The sequence below is a fragment of the Triticum dicoccoides genome, chromosome 1B, assembly GCF_002162155.2.
Source record: "Triticum dicoccoides isolate Atlit2015 ecotype Zavitan chromosome 1B, WEW_v2.0, whole genome shotgun sequence".
NCBI classification, from domain to species: Eukaryota; Viridiplantae; Streptophyta; class Magnoliopsida; order Poales; family Poaceae; genus Triticum; species Triticum dicoccoides.
This window is the reverse complement of record NC_041381.1, coordinates 194,651,424-194,657,522: the sequence shown is the minus strand read 5'-3', so window position 1 is coordinate 194,657,522 and position 6,099 is coordinate 194,651,424.

The window sequence follows — 6,099 nt, the reverse complement described above, 5'->3', positions numbered from 1 at the left end:
CGGTTTTCCAGGGCCGGCTCGTCATCTAAGCCGCCAGCGGTCGTCGGGGCGGGGTCTCGCCGGGTCAGGGTGCGGCCGGAGTGCGCCTCGCCGGGTGGTGAGGACGTCGTGTGCTGATGGTCGCCGGGTTCGCCAACACGGGCGGAGCCGGATCTCGCCGGCTTGGTCAGTTGGTTGAGGCGGTCTTGCTGCGTGTTGGCCATGTCGAGGAGGTCGTTCACCCGCTTCAGGCAATCCCTCAGCTCCTCGCTCACGAGCTGGTCCATGCCGACTGCGGCCGCCTGGGCAACGCACATGTTCTTCACGGGAGTCTCATAGACAGGCGGGATGGTGCCGAAGGTGCGGCCGATCACGCCGCCCCGGGCTCGCACATCAGCGACCTTGCTTGGCTCGGCCACGGCAGGCGTGAAGCTATAGGTGGTGTTGCGCTCCATCTGAGTGGAATCCAGGCGACACTGCATGACGGCGAGCATCTCGGTCAGGTCCAGCAAGTGCTGGCAGTCCTCCTTGAGCCGAGCCCGGGCCTCGGCGATGTTGGAGGCATCGATGTTGGTGCCGATGGGGATGCGAAGGCTCTATATCGTGGCGCGCAATGGGTTGGGGGAGGCGGCCCGACCCGCTGCGGCCTTGGGTTCGGCGGCCTTCCTCGCCGCGCTCGACGAGGAAGAGGCGTCGGTGCCGGTGATGAAGACCTCCACGTGGATGTCCATTGCCCCGGCGGGAGCACCACCATCGAGGGAGAGAGGGGAATCGAAAAAATCCAAGTACCTCGCTGGGGTACTCATCGGCCACAGGCACATTGGAGATGCGCAGTGCGGCGAAGGAGGCGGCAAGCACGTCGATGATGTCGTCCGCCAGCATGACGGGCTCATCAGAGTCAGAGAGGAGCCCCGTCTGAAGCATGCTCTCGGCCAGGACCTCGAGCTACCCCATGGTGGGTGCCAACTATCATGGTGGGCGCACGCAGATGCCAAGGGATGGCTAAAGAGAGGAGGAGGCTCGAGGGCATTGGTGGGCTCCAGAGGCGAGGTCGGCATGAGCGAGCATGAAACGCAAGACATACCCAGGTTCGGGGCTCTCGGGAGAGATAACACCCCTAGTCCTGCCGAGTGTGGTTGATACGCAACAGTACAGAGTTGCTCCTAGAGCTGTTTGGAGGAAGAAGGAAGGCTAGCCTGTGCTCAAGTTGCTCCTTCTCCTTGTGTGTGCTTGTGTGTTCTACTGATCAGTTGGCTACTTCTCTGCGTGCTTGCCCGTATGCATGAGGGCTCCTGGGGGATTTTATAGGCCAACCCCCCAGGGTTACAATGGTAATGTTACAAGGTCGTAGGGCTGGGTTGTCAGCGTCTGGGAACCCGAAGCTGGGACCCGCTGGGTACCAAGGTTCGCCGGGTTCCCCTAGGCGCGGGCCCTGCTTGCCTAGGGGCACTGTTCGCTGTCTTGTCGATCGTTAGGGAGTGGCCGAGTCGAGTCGGGTACAGTGGCGCTCCGTCAGGTAGGTGAGGGGCACTGTTGCCACGCTCCACCTGACCAGAGGCATGGGCGGAGCACTGTTGCCTTGGTCATTGGTAGATGGAGACTCGTCCCATCGTAGGGCCTGGATGGGACGGGAGCTGACCCGTGGCTAGGTTGAGGAACACGCCAAGGGTGGAGCTGGCTTGTTGGGGAAGTCTTGGTGTGCCAGGCGCGCCCTGGTGTCTTGTGCCCACCAGGGTCACTTTCCTGGTAGTTTCTTATTTTCCTGATTTTTTAAATATTCCAAAACAGACAAAAAACATTTTTGCGGATTTTTCAGAGTCCATTTACTTACCGTATCACGTACCTCCCTTTTTCATGTTTCTGGAGTGTTCCGGAAGGTTTCCTTTATGTGTTCTTCCGGTGTCATAGTTTGAATAATATTGCTTTCAACATTAATGGGTGTACCTGAGATATAATATTTTATTCGTTACTCATTAACAACCTTCGGGTTAGTACCTTCGGCATTATTTATTTTGATAGCTATAGATCGATAAACCTCCTCGATAACATAGGGTCCTTCCATTTGGAGAAGAGTTTTCCTGCAAAGAATCTAAAATGAGAGTTGTATAAAAGAACATATTCTCCAACCTTGAACTCACGCTTTTGGATTCTTTTGTCATGCCATCTTTTAACTTTTTCTTTAAATAACTTTGCATTTTCATAAGCTTGGGTTCTCCATTCATCTAATGAGCTAATATCAAATAACCTCTTTTCACCAGCAAGTTTGAAATCATAGTAGAGTTCTTCAATTGCCCAATATGCTTTATGTTCTAACTCAAGAGGCAAATGACAAGCTTTTCCACAAACCATTTTATAAGGAGACATACCCATAGGATTTTTATATGTTGTTCTATAATCCCGAAGTGCATCATCTATTTTCTTAGACCAATTCTTCCGGGACCTATTGACAGTCTTTTGTAGAATTAGTTTTATTTCTCTATTGCTAAGTTCAACTTGACCACTAGACTGAGGATGATAGGGTGATGCAATTCTATGGTTAATATCATACTTAGCAAGCATTTTACCGAAAGCACCATGAATAAAGTGTGAACCACCATCAGTCATTAAGTATTTAGGGACTCCAAACCTTGGGAAAATAACTTCCTTAAGCATTTTAATAGAGGTGTTGTGATCAGCACTACTGGTTGGAATAGCTTCTACCCACTTAGTAACATAATCAACAGCAACCAAATTATGAGTATACCCATTAGAGGAAGGAAAAGGTCCCATGAAATCAAATCCCCAAACATTAAATGGTTCAAAAACAAGTGAATAATTCATAGGCATTTCTTGATGCTTACCAATATTACCTATTCTTTGTCATTCATCACAAGATAAGACGAACTTACGGGCATCCTTGAAAAGAGTAGGCCAATAAAAACCAGATTGCAATACCTTATGAGCGGTTCTGTCTCCCGCGTGATGTCCTCCATAAGCTTCAGAGTGACATTTCCATAGGATTTGTTCCTGTTCATACTCAGTTACACAACATCTAATAATACCATCTACTCCTTTATAAAGATGTGGGTCATCCCAAAAGTAATGTCTTAAATCATAGAAGAATTTTTTTTCTTTTGTTGGTATGTGAAGCTAGGTGGTATATATTTAGCAACAATATAATTAGCATAATCAGCATACCAAGGTGTACTATTAGAAACATTTATCGCAGCTAGCTGTTCATCGGGAAAGCTGTCATTAATAGGTTGTGGGTCATCAAGCATATTTTCAAGCCTAGACAAGTTATCAGCTACGGGGTTCTCTGCTCCTTTCCTATTAGTGATATGCAAATCAAATTCTTGTAGCAAAAGAACCCACCTAATGAGTCTAGGTTTAGCATCTTTCTTTTCCATAAGATATTTTATACCAGCATGATTGGTGTGAATGGTCACCTTAGAATCAACAATGTAGAGTCTAAATTTATCACAAGCAAACACCACTGCGAAGAATTCTTTTTCAGTAGTAGCATAATTTCGTTGAGCACTGTCTAGAGTTTTACTAGCATAATGGATAACATTTAATTTCTTATCTACTCTTTGTCCTAGAACAACACCAACAACATAATCACTAGCATCACACATAATATCAAAAGGCAAGTTCCAATCAGGTGGTTGAACAACAGGTGCAGAAATCAAGGCTTTCTTGAGTGTTTCAAAACCTTCCACACAATCATCATCAAAAACAAAAGGAATATCCTTTTGCAAAAGATTTCTAATTAAGAGGCCTAGAAATTTTAGAAAAGTCTTTGACAAACCACCTATAGAAACCAGCTTGACCAAGGAAACTACGAATACCTTTGATATCTTTAGGACATGGCATTTTCTCAATTGCATCAACCTTAGCTTTGTCTACCTCAATGCCTCTATCAGAAATTTTATGGCCCAGAACAATACCCTTGTTAACCATAAAGTGGCACTTCTCCCAATTTAAGACAAGATTTGTTTATTCACATCTCTGCAAAACTCGATCAAATTGCTTAAACAATCATCAAAAGACTTCCCATAAATAGAGAAGTCGTCCATGAAAACCTCAACAATCTTTTCACAAAAATCAGAGAATATAGCAGTCATGCATCTTTGAAAGGTAGCAGTTGCATTACATAAACCAAAAGGCATACATTTATAAACATAAGTTCCAAAAGGACAAGTAAAAGTGCTCTTTTCTTGATCAGGTTGTGAAACAGGTATTTGTGAAAACCCATAGTATCCATCAAGGAAGCAAAAATGTGTGTGCTTGGATAATCTTTCTAGCATTTGATCAGTAAAAGTCAGAGGGTAATGATCTTTTCTAGTTGCTTTGTTTAATTTTCTATAGTCAATTACCATTCTGTAGCCTGTGACAATTCTTTGTGGAATAAGTTCATTCTTATCATTCTGAACAACAGTTATACCTCCCTTCTTAAGGACACAATGAACAAGACTTACCCATCTACTATCAGCTATAGGATAGATTATATCTGCTTCCAGAAGTTTCAATATTTCCATTCTTACCACTTCTTTCATTTTTGGATTTAACCGACGTTGGTGATCAACAATGGGTCTAACATCAGGCTCCATATTAATCTTGTGCTGACATAGAGTGGGACTAATGCCCTTAAGATCATCAAGAGTATATCCAATAGCAGATCGGTGCTTCCTTCGATTTTTCAATAAGTTTTCTTCTTCATGTTCTGGAAGGTTAGCACTAATAATAATAGGATATATCTTTTTCTCATCAAGATAAGCATATTTCAAAGTGTCAGGCAATTGTTTTAATTCAAACACAGGATCACCTTTAGGTGGAGGAGAACCTCCTAGAGTTTTAATGGGTAGATTGTGTTTAAGCAGAGGTTGTTGTTCGAACAAGATTCTATCTATTTCATTTCTTTAACGCATATACAAATCATTTTCATGGTCTAGCAAATATTGTTCTAAAGGATCAGTAGGAGGCACAATAATAGAAGCAAGACCAATTATTTCTTCTTTACTAGGAAAATCTTTCTTATGAGGTTTTCTGCTAAACTTGGAAAAATTAAATTCATGAGATTCATCACCAAAGCTAACACCGACAGTTTGTTGTTTCTCACAATCTATTCTAGCATTGACAATGTTCAATAAAGGTCTACCAAAGATAATGGGACAAATGGGGAACCAAGAATAAGAAAATCAGTAGGGTATTTTATTTTCCCACACAAGACTTCAACATCTCTAAGAATCCCAATTGGTGATATAGTATCTCTATTGGCAAGTTTAATAGTAACATCTATGTCTTCTATTTTAGCAGGTGCTATTTCATTCTTAATTTCTTCATATAAGGAAAAATGAATAGCACTCATACTAGCACCTATATCACATAAACCATGATAACAGTAATCTCCTATCTTGATTGAGACAACATGCATGCCAATAAACCGGTCTATGTTTATTTTTTTATCGGGTTTGGCAATTCTAGCAGCTTCATTACAGAAGTAAATAACATGCCCATCATATTATAGACCAAGAGATCTTTAACCATAGCAAGACTAGGTTCAACTCTGATTTGTTCAGCTCATTTGGGTGTTCTAATATAACTTTTGTTGACCACAGTTGAAACTTTAGCATGTCCCTTCATCCTAACAGGGAAATGTGGTTTTTCAATATAAGAAGTGGGAACAACTGGATCAACATTGTAAATGATAGTTTCTTCCTTAGCTTTTACCGGTTCTTTAATTTCTTCTTTAATAAGTGGGTTATATTCAAACCACTTCTCCTTAGGGAGATCAACATGAGTAGCAAAAGATTCACGAAAGGAAGCTACTATCTCAGAGTCAAGTCCATATTTAGTGCTAAACTTTTGAAAAGCATCGGTATTCATAAAAGAATTAACACAATCAAACTTAGGTTCAATACCGACTCTTCAGCTTCATCGAGTTCCCAATCTTCAGAGTTGCATTTAATTATTTCTAAAAGATCCCACCGGAATTCAATAGTCTTCTTCATAAAAGAACCAGTACAAGAAGTATCGAGCATGGATTTATCATTACGAGAAAGCCGAGCATAAAAATTCTCAATAATAATTTCTCTCGAGATCTCATGATTGGGGCATGAATATAACATTGACTTAAGC